Source organism: Gossypium hirsutum, chromosome D02 (genome assembly GCF_007990345.1).
Source record: "Gossypium hirsutum isolate 1008001.06 chromosome D02, Gossypium_hirsutum_v2.1, whole genome shotgun sequence".
Classification (NCBI taxonomy): domain Eukaryota; kingdom Viridiplantae; phylum Streptophyta; class Magnoliopsida; order Malvales; family Malvaceae; genus Gossypium; species Gossypium hirsutum.
In genome coordinates, this window is record NC_053438.1 from 65,996,616 (window position 1) to 66,013,124 (window position 16,509).

Below are 16,509 nucleotides of genomic sequence, written 5' to 3' on the forward strand. Positions count from 1 at the left end.
CAACTCAATGAAAGTCCTCGACACGTACTCTCGCATAGCGACTATCCATCCCTGTAACTCATTGCACAATGCATCAAAATATCTGTACAATTACTACATTGCCATCTGTTTTGCTATCCCATGCCTTTCGGTATGGTACTTGATACTGGAATCGTGCCTACATTTGAAAAATCAGTACCGAAACTTTAATAGTCAGCATATCTTTTACCATTGGTATGATGCACGTACAGATAGTTTTGGAATCAAGTTTTTGATGATCTTTTGTCATACGTGGTAAAGTGCATGTGTGAGGCCCAACAAATTTTCTTATCTCCCACATCTACGACTTCTGGATAAATGCAGCTCGTATCCATCAATTGTAGCCTTCCGCCAACCTCCAACACTCCCCAATATATAATATCGATTTAGATACTGCGACTTTGTAGTCCACTGATATATTCATGTTATACCGCTTAATGGCAAATATGCACTCTTCCTTATTTTCGAATCTTTGGCCCACGAACAACTCTTTAGGATCAGAATTTACGGCCAGTCGGTGAGTAGGTAATATTTCAGGGTACTCCGGGAACTCAGCCGTGTGTGCCGCATCAGGGTCTATCCGCGACATGTGTGTCCCAAGATTATTGTGTATCACAATACGATGAATCTAGTTCTCAACTGAAGACGTGTTAACATTTTCATCGTCATTCATGCCTTCGTCGTCAATTTCATTCGGGACTTCGTCCATGTCGAGATTACTATCACTATTGACCTCGTGATTAGAAGGATCACTATTATGGTATATATCATCACTAACTACATCAGTCTCGGGTGACGCATTAAGATCAATGTCGATCCCGCGTATAGTCGATTGATTATCAACGTAGGATATCAGAACCACCATACACAACTCTTGAGCTCCATGTTCTTCACCTAATGGATTGGGATCTGTAGTTGGCTCTACACCAGCTAACTCAGTAAATAACTGAATCGATACATTTTAGTTGCTCCGAGTCCCACAATAAAGAGCGACCATTGTCTCCACGTCTTCATTGTCTACAAGTTCCATTTCGGTGAATTTTATGGGATCCATCGAAACTGGAAACTTGTAGAAAAGTTTCGAGATCCTTCTCTCACAACATCTATCAATTTTTGCACTAATCATTTCTTTCATATAATCAAACAAGATATTTCTATTAAATCTCATTGTTACTTGTTGGTGACATTCAAATATACATCCCACGGTTGTTGTCAAAATTTTTCCATCAAAATAAACGCATACAAAAAACTAATTCTCCATCTTAAATACTAGATCTATTAAAAAGAAATTCAAAATTCTCAAAATAGTTTCGAATAGCAAAAAAGTTACTTACATAAAATTTTTATTTTTCATTCAGAAGCTAACAAAATTAGTAACCTAACAAAATAACTTTCAAATAACAAAATTACTAACAAAACTCTTCATTCTATTTAAAAAGAAATAAACTAAAATACCTTAACCTTCTTTTTTTTTCCTTTCTTTTTTTCTTTTTTTCTTCTCCCTATCTTCTTACTTCTGTTCTGCTAAATTTTTTGGATATCTCCTGCTCATTTAATTTTCAGGTGAGTTTAAATAGGTGAAAAATTAAGCATTGATGCTGCCTATAAGGTTGGAGTCACCAGTGGCACCTACCAGATACGCACCACCTATCCCATACCATATTTCTACATATACACGGGTCATGTATTGTACCCGAAAAATAATACAAGTGGTGTCGCCTATTAAAAAGACACCACTAATAAAATAATATTTAAAAAAACCAAAAAAAATATTATAAAAAAGGTGGTGGCGCTTATGAGAAAGGCTTCACCCAAAAAACATACCATTTCTGTAATTAATCATGCTGACAACCCATTTCAAAATTTACTTTTTTTTATATTATTTGGATAAAGTGACCACTGGACGGGAATGGGGGATAGCAAGTGGACTACCCTGCCCTGCCGCACAAATGGCGACTAGGTTTTAAAATATCCAAAGAGGTTAAAAGTTAAAAAAAGTAGTTGTGGTCATTAAGATTTGAATGTTAAATTGTGGAATGTCATCATTTATTAATTAAACCTAATGTTTTTTTATGTATTATAGTTTTGGTTAAATTATATTGTTAACCACTTAATTTTTAATATTTTTTTGTCACTCAACTATTTCACTTTCTTTTTACTAATGATAGCCTTTAAATTTGACATAATAGTAATTTTAATCTTTAATATTTATATATTGTATCAATTTAGTATTGATTCTATAAATTTTAACTCTCAATATTTACACATAATGTAATTTGATCTTTTTTGCAATTTTTTTTCTTTTTGTGACATTGAGGGCTTAATTTTAAAAGAATGAGAAAATATGAAAATTATTATCTTGGATTTTTTTTGTGTTTTCAATTTTGGTATATTGTCAATCAAATTTAGTTGATAAATTTGTTTTTTTTAGTTGGTGAAAGGATTACAAAGAAAAGCAAAATTAAATTGCACAATGTGTAAATGTTGAGGGTTAACTTTTTTTTAGAATCAATATTAAATTAACACAATATATAGATATTGAAAGTTAAAGTATTGTACTAATTTTAAAAGTTATCATGTCATTTTTTCATTAACCATTTAACTATAAGTAACAAAATAAAATAAAATAATTAAATAATCATTTTGCAATTTCTTTGTTAAAAGGAAAATATAATTTATATCAATCGCATGCAAATATAATTGAGAGAGTCAGATTTTGATATGACGAATTTAATATATTGTGGAAGTTGTGATATCAATTTTTAAGAGTAAAAGTTGCTAAATATATGTAGAGGCTCAATTTAGCCCGAGCCCAAATAAGATAACAACCAAAAATTTTAAAAATAATAAACAGATGAGTCCATTAATAGTCCAATTTTACAAACTCAAAACACAAGCCCAAACACAAAGAGAAGCCTAGTGACCCAAATCCTAAAACCAAGATAGGAAACCCTAGTTGCCCTAGCCCCTTGCCATGCCGCTCCTCGACATGTCAGCGAACGCGGTGCCCGAGACTTCTGCAACTTTCACCAAAACGGTAATGGCCCCAACCCTGTTGACTTCCATCGCCCCTGTAAGAAGAGAAAAAAAGGAAAAAGGCACAAGAACAAGCAATCGAAAGCAAAAAATAAACAAAAATATTGTAATATATTCAGTTATAAAGACCAAAAAATATTGTAATGAAAAGGAGGGAATCGAAATAAAAAAATCGAAGCAAAAAAAAAGTTCAAAAAAGAAAGGTAGCCTATTGTTATTTTTTACTTTCGAAACACAAAAAATAAAAAAGGAAGTTTTTCTTTACCTGTTACATATTCGTTAGAGAGGTAGAAGCCGAAAGGTTTCTCTCCCTTTCAGAGATTTTTTGCAATTCCGACTACAAATCGGAGTTCTACGTGAAAAAAGGGACTCCTTGGGAAAATTTTGGTGATTTTCGGCCACCGGAGGCGGCGATCTCCGTCACCGGTGATCAGTAGCCATTGCGGAGACTCATCGGCCGTGTGGCCGAACTTAGGGAGAGCTAAGAGAAAAAAAAAGGGAAGAAAGGAATTTCTTTTTTTGAAAATAAGCCTAAAATGATTTTTAAAATTTTTTTAATTTATATAGGCATATCAAAACGATGCCGTTTTGGCCTTGCTTCAGAAACCCCAAAATGATGTCGTTTCGAAACTTAACCCGAAAATCCACCCGTTTTCCTTAGGATCCGTGTGTTTTTTAAGGGAGGGGATATTTACAACTTTGGTCCTTCCATTTTTTTATCTTTTTAAATTATTCCTGTTCATTTTTATTTGTTTTAATTTTCATCCCATAATTTAAATTCATGTGCAATTTAGTCCCCTAACCCACTGTGAACCCCTTGAGGAGTGACACGTGTCAATATGATGGGGATAATTGCCATTTGACCCCCTAAAGTTTTCTATCTTATCTTAATTTAATCCTTTAAGTTATGTTTCTTTATAATTTAGGTTGTTAGTTTTGTTATATTTTAAATTTAGTCATTTATTCCCCTTTCCTTTATTTTTTTTCTTGCAATTTGTGCTTTAAGTTTTGTTTGAATTTTAGTTTAATCCTCCATTCATTTAATTAAGTCCATATATTTTTTTCATTTTTTACCGTCTAATTTTTCGAGTATTTTATTTTGGTCCTTATTTTTAATTATTGATATTACTAACATTATTAAGTAATTATTGTGGTTAATTGATATTACTTTTGTTAAAATCCGCTCAATGATCCAATATTTTATGAATGTAATTCTATTGTTATCATGCAATTTTATATTATTTCATTATTAGTATTATTAGATAATATTATTAATTGAATATTTTTTTATTGTTTTTCATTTGTACTCATTATATTATTGTCATTTTGTTTTATTATTTATGTCATTTTACCATAATTTCTCCATTATCGTACATTGTAGATAATTGCCACATACATTTGTTTTTCAGCATAAGCGCATAAAAAAATAAAGACTAAGGCGATATTCTTTACTTTGAGGATTCGAGAAATTGTGCCCCTAACTTACGGGATACGATTTTCTCTTCGAACCAAAATAATCGAACGTCCCTTCTTTTTTTTTTGAAGAAATAATAATTGAAAATATATAAGATTTGGGCAATAATTAAAAAATGAGTATTCTTATTTTTAGGGATTCGAGATATCGTGCCCTAACTTACACGGCATAATTCTCTTCTTGATTAACTCGAAATACGAAGACATTCTTCATAAAATTTGATTTAGTTTCTTATTTTTGGGGATTCGAGACATCGTGTCCTAACTTATGAGGCATGATTTTCTTTCCGATTGACTCGAAATACAAAGACATTTTTCATAAAATTTGATTTAATTAACGATATTTTAATCAAATAACATCATGCAAAAAAAAGGGGAATCGTACTGTAAATTTTCTTCAAATTTTCAATTCTCGATATTAAGACATCAAATAATCAACTAGGTACCAATTTTAGACGTTATGAGGGTGCTAATCATTCCTCATGCATAACCGACTCCCGAATCCATTTTCTGGGTTTGTAGACCAAAAATCATCGTTTTAGTAAATTTAACATTTTATTAAAATGATCGAATTTCAAGGTGACCCGATCACACCTAAATAAAAAATATTAGTGGCAATTTCATTTTTATTTTTTAAAAAAAATAAAAAATCAATTTAAAAAAAATTTCGACAATATATATGTCAACATAAATAAATTGATGAATGATGATAAAAAGCCATCAGCACTAGGAATTTTCAAGTCGTTCTATAAATAAAAAATAAAAAAGGCAGGTTTCTACCCCCACCAAATCAATTCTCATAATTGCTGCGAAATTAATGTATAGTACTCCTTTCATATTTACTCATCCTCTCATCCCAAGTTAGTTGCATGTACTGTGGATTTGACTTGAAGCTGACATACTCGACCCCTCTTTTTGTTGAATTTTCCACTTAAATACAACATGTTCTAAATCCATTATTGCATATAAATGAGAAATCATTCTACTAAACTTCTAAACCCCAAAACATTTTAATTATTCGATGAATTACAAGTTTATCTTACAATTGAATCATATGCTCATGGGCTCATGTTTGTTTAAATGGAAAATATTTTGTTGTTTAAGTTTTAATGCAAGTAATAAATTTTAAGTATCTAAAATTTATATATTGATAAATTGGGTGAATAATAAGGTAGTTTGAAATTAAACTCAAACTCTCGTAATTACAACATAATATTTTTTATTATTCGATCAAAAAATTGTTAGCATTATGTATAATTATGCATATTGTTAACCATTGGGGTGAATAAAGTGAAGTTGTTGGTTTGAGTTGATGAAGAAGGAAGGAGCGTGAAGGTTGGAAGAAACTTGTGGTTTCGTGGAGAGAGTTCAGGGATTCAATGAGGGAAGTCTCTGAGAGTCGACCCATGTGAGTTGTTTGTATGAAACTTTTATAGTGGATGATAAACTTAACTACGTTTCCTAAAATTGTTGACGTGGAAGTTTGATTTGATACTCTTGCAGTGACGATGATGTGACATTCTAGGACGAAACATGTTAGGATGACTAGTAATCAATTACTTTGGACCTTTATGTGGTTCTCATATTGCATCAGCGGAGGTGCACAATTCTGAAGTTTGCTAAGCTGTGGTTTGCGAACCAATTACTGGTTCACGAACTAGCTGTGGGTTCGGGTTCGCGATATCATTGGTTCCGTTAGAAGGCACGTATTAAGTTCCTTATGGGTGCTTTGTGAGATTTGCAAGGCTTGCTACACAATGTATAACAATTGCCACCTACGAGAGTGAAGGTTATAAACCGACCTTCGCGAGCTTGGTGTAGAAGTCGTACGATGGGTGTTTGTGATGGAAGTGTGTTGAAGTTCATGATGAAGTGTTATACACTGTATAGGGGTTCTCATTTTAAGTTTGAATATATATCTGTATTTTTTAAAGTTGTGATTTGAATTTTGAATAATCAAAACTTTTAAACTAATTAAATTATGATAGGAGAAAAATATTTATGTGCACATTCTGGTACATGCACGGATGAGGTAAAATTTATTAAATTTCATTCACCAAAGCTACCAATTTTCAAGTTTGGAAAGCCAATCGAGTTGCAATAACTTTTTAGATGGGATCCTGGCATTTTTGAGTTTAGATGTCTTCATAGCGTTCAAATATCTATCTCTTAGCTTCGAAACGCATTTTTTATCACTCAATTTTGAGTTCGGGAGCTCAAGTTATGGCCGTTTTAGTGCAGACTGCGTGAGTAGAATTTTTTGACAGTATTATTACAAAAATTACAAGTTTCAGGCTTTTAATTCGAGTATAATTCATATTGGGTTTGATTTTTAAGCTTAATTTTTATTATATATGAGCTCAATTTTGTATTAATTAGATTTTATTATTTTATTATTTTATTATTTATTTATTTCAAATTTTGGTATTGTTTAAGTATTTTAAGTTGTCTAGGAGTTTTATGTTTTTTAGTAAACAAAAAAGTTTAGTTTGAAATTACTTATTTAGGTTAATTGGAGTTTAATTATACTTTAGAGTTTGATTTGGATGTACTTAGTTAGCCTATATAAAGGCCTCATCATTGTTCATTAAGGACACAATTGTTTGCATTAATAAAGTTTTCAACTTTGGGAGTTTATTTCTTTGTGCAAGTCATTAATTGAGTTTGTTTGGGTTTATATCTCAAAGGGTTCAATTGGATACTTATCCATCCATCTCTCACATCCATTGGTTTATTCGGTCCATCTTCAACTTTTAAATTTTGTTTATTTATTATTTTCAATATTTATTCTTAGTTCTTAAATTTCTTATTTTAGTGTTTTCATTTTCTTTAATTTCTAAATTTGTTCACTTCTTTATAGGTCAAATTTAAATCTTTCTTTCTTGAGTCAAATAACTTGAACACGATCCTTCTTCCGTCCCTTCTACTTCACTCCTTATCACATTCATTTGAGTTTAATGATGAATTTTCTGAAATGTGCAATGTATTACGACGTCCCAATAAAACCATCTTATCTTTAATATTTAGATATGATTGTCATGTATTAATTGGAAGAATTTTTTCATGTAATGATGCACGCGTGTGCGTGTGATTTATAAATAGGGTTTTGCCTAGGATGTTTTGTAACAGTCGAAGGGTTTTGCCTTATTTATAAATAGGGATAAATATTTTGAGCCTCATTACCATTTGCTTTCTAAATCTTTGGATTTCTGCAATTCCTTTCTCGTTTATGTTCTCGATGTAGTTTAGTTTGGTAGGTTTCAATTACTTTAATTTGTTTATTTGGTTCTTTGATATTTTTCCTTTTTATTGTTACCAAAATATGACTCTCAGATTGCTTAGTGACATATTTCTTAGATTGTCATCTACATGGAGAAGAAGCTTCTGTAAATGGATTCAGAAGAATATACATTGTAACCCTTGCTAGTGAAAGTAATCAAAAGGGGTTTATAATGTTCGCCACTCAAAGGGGAGGAAAAGCTGTTGTAGATAACACCACCAACAACATGCATTTAGCGAGGGATAAATCTATTAAAATTGAGAAAACTTATGGAGAACTCCCTTTTCCTTTAGCCTGGGTTAAACTTTACACTAAAAGAAGCACTTGGAATCCTCATTTGCTAAATGCAGTAGAAGAGGCTCAATTGAAAAGACTGCAGACAAGTCCGCCAATTAGATATGAGCAAGTTCACAGCTCGAGGAACGTTTGGCAATTCTGCTTAATAGAGGAATGTCCAAACAATTGGGATGATGTGGACTTTATTACCCTCGACGAAACCCAACTTGATAGGATAAAGCCATGTAATGAGGCTTGGCCATATGGGGATAATAGTGTTATAACGAAGGTTGTTTTGGGATTATGTGAAGAACCCAAAAATTGGTTATCTGAATATGCCTTTTGTTCAGAATGTAGATGGGAATATCGCAGCTAGACAGGAAAAAGCAACGGTGTTACTGCGAGGATTCCAAAGGCTACAAAAGGAAAGAAATGTGCGTAAGTGACTGAAGTTTTGAGCTACTTAAACTATTCAAGGAGTTAAAATTGTTGATGTTACTCAAGAACTATTTGAAGAGAGTGAAAGACCCAATTTGGAGGTTCGCACGAAGAGAAGAATATATTCATATTCACATTTTCTTCCTTCTGTTGGCGAAGGTCCTTTAAGTGAATATGTGATGGATATTGAGTCAAATATGGCACTCAACCTTTAAAAAAAAGTCAATATGACCACCAACCTTTAAAAAATAATTAAATTATTAGTTTTTTTAAAAAAATTACTGACTAAAACGATAAAATTTTAAACATGGCAACCCATATGGCAATCCATGTATACTTCATAATGATTTTTGAATTTTTATGAATTTTTATATATTTTTTGAATTTTGAATTTTTAGTTATTTTAGAATTTTTAAATTATTTGTTAATGTGGCATATAAGACAAATAGTTTCATGACAGCATAAAGTATACATAGATTGTCATGTAAGTTGCCACACCAACATCATTAAAAGTTAATATTTTAGTTAGCATTTCCATTAAAAAGTGATTTAATCTTTTAAAAATGTTAATTGCCAAATTTAGCTAAAAAAGAATAATTACCAAATTGACAAAATGTGTAAATGTTGAGGGCTAAATTTGTTATTATGCCAAATGGAAACTACTTGTAACGACCCGATTCTTTTAATGTCGAAAAAGTTAATTTTGAACTGAAAATTTTAAGTTGAGCTGTCTGAGAAGTTGAATCGAGAAAAATTATGAGTTGAATACGGGATTAAGAAACAAAATTAGATAATAATTAAATCAATTAAGTTAGTATAAATGGTATGAGGACTAAATTGCATGGTGATTAAAAGGAATAGGGAATTGATTAGAAATTTTATAAGTCCTTAAAGCTAATAACCAAGTCCTTGGAAATAAATATTCCTTAATTAATATTGTGGTAGTGGAACTCCATGGTTTTCTCCACTATTATCCATTAATCAAAATTAGAAACATGATTAGTGATAAGTTAGTGATTTGTTAACTTAATGAAACCACTAATTTTATATATAATCAATTTTAGTGGGAGAGAGAAGATGAAAATATCATCTTCCTCATCTTTCGCAATCGAAACAACGAAAAAGAAAATAAAAAAGGGTTTGAGTTTTCTCCCTTATTCGGTCATCAATTAATTAAGGTGAGAAAGGCTTCCTTTAATAATTTTTATAGACTTTTTATCATCTAAGCTTAGCAATTCATGCCCATGGTTTCTTAATTTTTGAGTTTTAATCAAGTTGTCATTAATGAAGAATTGATGAGATTAAGCTTAGTAGTGATGGAATTATGAAAAATGAGCTTAGATTATGTTAGGACTAAGTTAGGAAATAGAGAAAAGTGCTAAATTTTATTAGAAATCCAACTAAGCCCTATATTTAATTATATGGCACTAGGGATTTAATTGAATAAAATGAAAGTTATTAAAAAATATGTCATGAATTGAAAGTTAGAGGTCCCTAATGGAGAAAATTGAAATTGGTTTTCAATTTGATAAAGAAAATAGAAAATTACAAGTATTTCGGATAAAGTTTATAGGGACTAAATTGAATAAAATGCATTCATATTTACTTATTTTTAAAATTCTTTTTTAATTGAGAAACTAATATTGTTATAAAAACTATATTATTTAACGTGGCGAAAGACGATGTCAAAACATCCAAGGTGAAGGGGAAGGAAAATGTGAACATTGAATAACTACTGCGGTTTGTGTTTTTATGATTCACTTTCAATATTCATTGTACAGTTAAGTTTATTTTCATGCATGATCACAGACAAGGATTTTCGTAGATTAAAAATGTTCAAACTTGCAACAGTTCAATTTTTAGTGGTACTGAAAAATGCGATTTTGGAATCCCATTTTGGTAAATCGGGCTCGTAAATATTCATATTTAATATTTATGAAGTTGGTATGATAGAATATTAAAGTTTGGTCCTTCAATTTTGTCTATAAATTTCTTACTTAGGGTACAAGAACTAAATTGTAAAAATCTTATTGCTATGAATTTTTAATTAGCCAAAGGTCCAAAATTGTAAATAACAATTTTCTATTAAAGGTTAGTTGATGGTGATGATATTTCCACTAACTTTGCTTGTTTATATGAGTTTGAATACGTAAATTAGTTGGTTAGATAATGATACATTGATTGTTATGATATTTGGTTGTGATTATATGCGCTAAATTAAGGGTCTTATATTGAGGTAAGGTTTAGATATGTTGAAGGTACATTTTGGTATGGTTTGTATACTTAAAAATGTGTAGTTAGGATTTTTTTATCATTGAGTCTTGAGATAGTATCAACATGTCTCGAGACCATAAGAATAAAATTTACCTTCTTGTTCAACCTACATACTTAGTGTCTTAAGACTTGTCAAGATAGTCTCGAGAAAATCGCATTTAAGTCTCGAGACAAGTGGTCTATGTCTCGTGACAAGAAAATATTGAAGCTAAATTAGTTTTGCGCTGTTCTAGGTCTCGAGACATTCAAACATCGAAGCTAAATTAAGAAAACAAGGGAGGTTGGTCTCGAGACATAAAAGACATTGCCTTGAGACACAACTTCTAGTGTCTCGAGACATGTTGACTTTAAACCTAAATTAGAAATAATAATAAAATAGGACCTGTCTCGAGACATGAAGTTTCCTATCTTGAGACACAACACTGAAATTCGATAATTGAGTTTGGATTCAGGTCCCGACTCTCAAATTGACTTAGCATAACCCCGTAACTTGATAAATTAAGATCTTATACATTAAGTACGGATGTGTATAAATATGTTGTATGAATAAATGAATTGATATGGTAATTGTGTTGTAAAATCAAGTTAAAATATGAAATAAGTTTAAGGAAAAACTAGAGTTAATCTTTTTCCTAAAGAACTTGGTTGTGTTATCTAAAGTAATAAAAACTTAATAAAAAATTATTCATTTATGATTTGTCTAAGATGAATGCTTTGATTGAGTAGTCTTCTCTGTTATCCTCAAGCTCACGTCTGTTGAGTGTGAACTCGCTTCGAATCAAGAAAAATTTATTGCTAGTGGGACAACTTCATAATTTCTCTAAACTGTTGGGGTCAAGTTGTAAATATAAAAACATCTCTAAAAATGTTCTAAAATAATTTTTTTAGACAATTTTCTCTCTACAACTTTTCTTGAATTTAAGTATATGAGAATAATTACCCATGCTTTCTTTGTATAGTTTAGAGAGAGTTCAACTAGGATTAGAATTAATCATATTAATATTAAATTAATAAAATATTATCTAGATAAATATTAAATTAAATTTAATATCTCACATTAATATTAAATTAATAAAATACTATCTAAATAAATATTAAATTAAATTTAATATCTCATTTTAATATATAGATAAATATTAAATTAAATTGAATATTAAATTCATTAAAATAATATTATCTTTGGAAAAGTAAATTTGAAATCAAATTACCCATAGAATCCCACTAGGAGTCTAACTTTTCTACTGCTCTACCATCGAAGAATCGCAACCACTGTGCCCAATGGTGCCATTGTTGGCGCCACTTCTCCTCAACACACCGAATCGTTGCCATTTTGCTTGAATGGGTATGGCCGGTTCAGCTGTTGCAGGTTCAGTCCAGACCAGTGACGGCCCGACCAGTCTGATCTAGCCACCGGTTGTATCGTCGGCCCAATTTCATACACAGGGCCTAGTTCAACCAGTTTTTGGGTTTTTGGTTCTTGGGTTCAATTTTTGATCTCGGGTCTAATTTTCAAGTTCAATTACCCATTGTATCAATTGTCATACTTGAAAATTAATTTCCAAAAATATCATATTTATTTTAATTAATATGATTAATTTAGTTTTATTTGATAAAAATTAATTCCCCAAAAATCACTGAGATTTTTCAAATTAATTTTTCAAGAAAATTCTTTAATCAAAATTTCTAATTATTACACCCCAACATCGGCAAATCCAAAAAGATGAATAAAATATGTATGTAAACTGTTTGGTGCGTTGTGTAACATAGTTCGACACCTTGTTGGCCTGCTGACGAGTCAGAGTATTGGCGCATACTAACAAATAACCCGCCCGTTAACAGTATCTAAGGATTAAATTACAGAGTAACTTCAAGTGAAGAAAGAGTACACTCCAGAGTTTTGATTGAGCACTAAGTACCTATCAAGTGTATGAGAAAATGGTAGGGGACTTAATTATCCTTAAGACAACATTATACGCGGATCATTGCCAAGATATAGTACACCTAATCTCATGAATACTATTCAAGTAGATTTGTATTGGGTTAGTTGGGAGTTGTTGGGATTCTGCAACATTAGAAGCAGAGATTAGAGTAAAGAGCAGAGTAGCAAGATGTATGAAAGGTTGCTTGTACACTAAAACAAGAAAACTAAACAAATCATCATAGCAGCATGGTTGGCCATCTAACATCAAAAGTCAATTGGATTAATTTGACCCTCCTAATGATTGGTCAACAATAAGTAAAACATTTTTCAAATTTTGATGGGCATCGAAACCACCAAAAATATTTCCTACAAAATAACTTTAAATAGTATTAAAGAGTGGTAGTAGGTTCGAGTCCATAGGGATTGGTTTTGTAATAAACTTTCGCATTTAACTTGTGATCAAAATTTCTGTCGTGTCGATAGTCATGGCTATAGTCGTGCCCACAACTTCAAACGGACCTGCTAAAAAAATAAATAAATCAAGAGGGTTTTGAAATGTTTAGAAACTAAATAATTGAAATAGCATAAATAAATGATTAAATAAATTAAAAATTAAATTAGAAATTAAATTCGGATTTTGTAGTCAAAGATAATAAGCCTTAGCCCAAGACTCGGTGGATTCCGAATTTTTTAATCGATCCTTGAAAATTAATTTTCTCCTCCAAACAATAAGTTGGTGATAGTAGTTAAGAACATCCTAACCACCAATTTTTCCTCTCGTAGCTAGTTCTGGTACGACCTACAAACCAACCCTTACCGATTATCTAACTGAGATACACGTGTTCCCAATTCAAGATTCTGGCAGCTTTGAGCTCTGAAAAACCCAATTTGAATTAACGGCCTCAACCGCGTGGGTCGTTTAATCCCGATCACTTCTTCCTTGATTTGTTCTCGGAGATCCGAATACAGCACGACCGACTTGTTTCTCCAACTGTTAGCAAACACGACTCCAACTCAAAGTGCACTTTTTGACTTGAAATCGAGTTAACTTTAAGGGATGAGTTGTCAATCTCGATACTTAGGAAAAATGTGAATACCGATTGGAAGGATTTTTAGTATGGATACGTATCTCACGATTCCCGACCGGAAAGAACACCAGCCTAAAGCCAAGATGAAATTTAGTGAAGCATGGATTTAATCATGCTTTGTAGGTTTATGAAAGGTGATTTGATGATAATGGAGGAAATTAGGAAAGGAATGGACTTGAAAGGCAATTAAATGAATTTTGAAAGAACAAAAAAATGGAAATGGAAGCAACAGAATGCTCGCGCCCAAATTGGAAGAAAAAGAATAATTTCTCTTAAATTCCAAATGAAAATCAAAGATGTAAAATTAAATGTGTCTTTCCTAAGTACATTAAAGCCCTATTTATACACATGATACTTACTAATTTTGGCTTTAACCACTTCAACATATAATTAAAATTAAATAAAAAATAAGATTTTTTTTTCTATTTTTGGCTTTTACAAAGTCAAAAGAATATGATAAGTCCTTAACTTTTTCCACATTTTTTATTCGACCTCATTTCATTGATTGTGTTTCAATTTGGTCATTTCCTGGTCGTTTTTTACTCTTAGCGTCCCAATTGCATCCAGGCTTTTACAAAGTCAGAAGAATATGATAAGTCCTTAACTTTTTCCACATTTTTTATTCAACCTCATTTCATTGATTGTGTTTCAATTTGGTCATTTCCTGGTCGTTTTTTACTCTTAGCGTCCCAATTGCATCCCTGATAAGATTAAAACATAAAAGAACTAATTCGGCAGGGATTAATTAAAAAACTAACCGAATTAAACACAAAAAGCCATGCAAATTAACATGTTATCAGTTTTCTTTTACCTACCATAGATTTGGTAAGGAAATCAAGGGGGACCATGAGTATATTTATGGGAAGGGGACATTTCAGATGATTTTTCTATTTACTTAATGTTCAGATTCTTCTTTAACATCAACATTATCTTCTTCTTCTTCTTCATTAAGATCGAAAATGTTCAGATTCTTCTTTAACTTCAACATTATCTTCTTCTTCTTCTTCTTCTTCATTAAGATCGAACTAAGATCTCATTTAGTGAGTAGATGATTCAGTCTTATGGTCGGTCTTACAGCTTTACACATTACGATTATAAAAGGGAAGGGTGTTACAGGAAGGTCATGCTTGGGGGTCACATATAGTTGAAATGTTAGTAAAATGTCTGTAATAGAGATTCTAATGGAAATCTTATGATTGTTTAAGTAGTTGTTGCTGTTGGTTTGGGACAAAGATTTGAAACAAAAGCTCTAGGCTGAGGTTAAGGTAGGTTACTCATGAGTCTCTAAACTCGACTTTTACACACTATATTATAATGATTCCTTGTATGGTTGATGTGCATGTCTTCTTGAGAAGTTGCGTGTATGTATGGTTATATATTCTTTGTGAAGCATTCGAATGGATGCTTTGAAGTGTATGATGCACTGTATGAATATGACAATGTGTGGTAAGCATGCATGGGAAGTTAAATGCTAGGAAGTATGACTCTATTAAGATTATGAGCGAAATCTGTGTAGATGCGTCCATTATGTTATTTGAGTGGTGTATGACAATGTGCGTTGTGTTAAAGGGGTACGGACGGAGTGTTGGGAAAAATATGTGATACAATAATAGACCCTGCAATGGTGCTTTAATAACGTTCGTTGGGATAGTAAACACGAGAAAAGGGTAGTATGGCAATCATTGTGAAAAGACCATGGCCATGACACATTCTAGAAATGGAGGATGAGCTGCATTTGTCTACCATGGTTTTTGCGTGTCCCAAAGGTGACGATGGGAAAACCTCTGGTTATAATGAGTTTAGGTAAATCCATATTGTCGAACACGGCAGTTGATATGGTGTCTTGATGGCAAACCAAACCAAACATTTGTGGTGAATATTTTGTAAAGATTTTGTGGTGAACTCTCTATAAAGCCTTTATGGCGAACTCTCTGTAAAACATTCTTGGCATATTTTTTAGAAAGCCTCAGTGGCGAAGTAATCTGGGAATACTTGTGGCGAGTTTTCTAGAAGGTATATATTGTGAATTCTACAACATTTAAACAACAAGTTGATATTCTATCCTTGTGGCAAGACCCGAGCATGTTTATGAGGCATTATCTGAAAGAGTTCTCAACAGTGTACCCGTTTAATGATTCCACTATAGTGATCTGCAATATTAAGGAACTTTGTATATTTGGAACATTAGTGGTGCAAGTGTCCACCAAACTTGGAATTTCTTAGGTTCTGTATTGAAGTTATCTGGGATTTCATTGATTGAATTAAAGCGTTGTATTCTTCTAAGCAAATATGTTTGTTTTGACTGATTTAAAGATACGATGTAGTTGGTGTGTTGATAATCGTTGGGTATTACAAAGGAATCTGTCAAAAGTAGTATATGTTGAGTTTCGTTCGAGGAAGAGTATCCAACTACTATCTGCAAAGAACATGTGTAATGTGATTCGAAATATGGTGTGAAGTCTGAAATCTGCCAGTTGAGTAAAATATGTATAAGACGGTTAAATGTAGAGATTGGCGCATGGTTATCCGCCAATTAGGAATTAGAAAAGTATTTGCCAAGGTCTGAAAGGAAATCCAAAACCTTTGAGTCGAGAAATTCTACAACATCGCTTAAAGGTAATAATGAGTGAGGCTCACTAAGTTCCTTTGAACTTATATGCGTCTTTCGATATGCAAGTTCTGAGAATTGAACCAGTGTGCTAGGG

At 31.9% G+C, this 16,509-nt stretch overlaps 1 long non-coding RNA gene across 1 annotated transcript; it reads right to left on the reverse strand.

The window, feature by feature from the left end:
• Positions 1 to 2,862: 2,862 nt before the first annotated feature.
• Positions 2,863 to 3,563, reverse strand: LOC107908400 (uncharacterized). Its single transcript, XR_001687012.2, has 2 exons — positions 3,320 to 3,563; positions 2,863 to 3,089 (listed from the first exon to the last, which is right to left on the reverse strand). It is a non-coding gene; the product is annotated as an uncharacterized lncRNA (long non-coding RNA).
• Between the last annotated feature and the right edge of the window lie 12,946 nt (positions 3,564 to 16,509).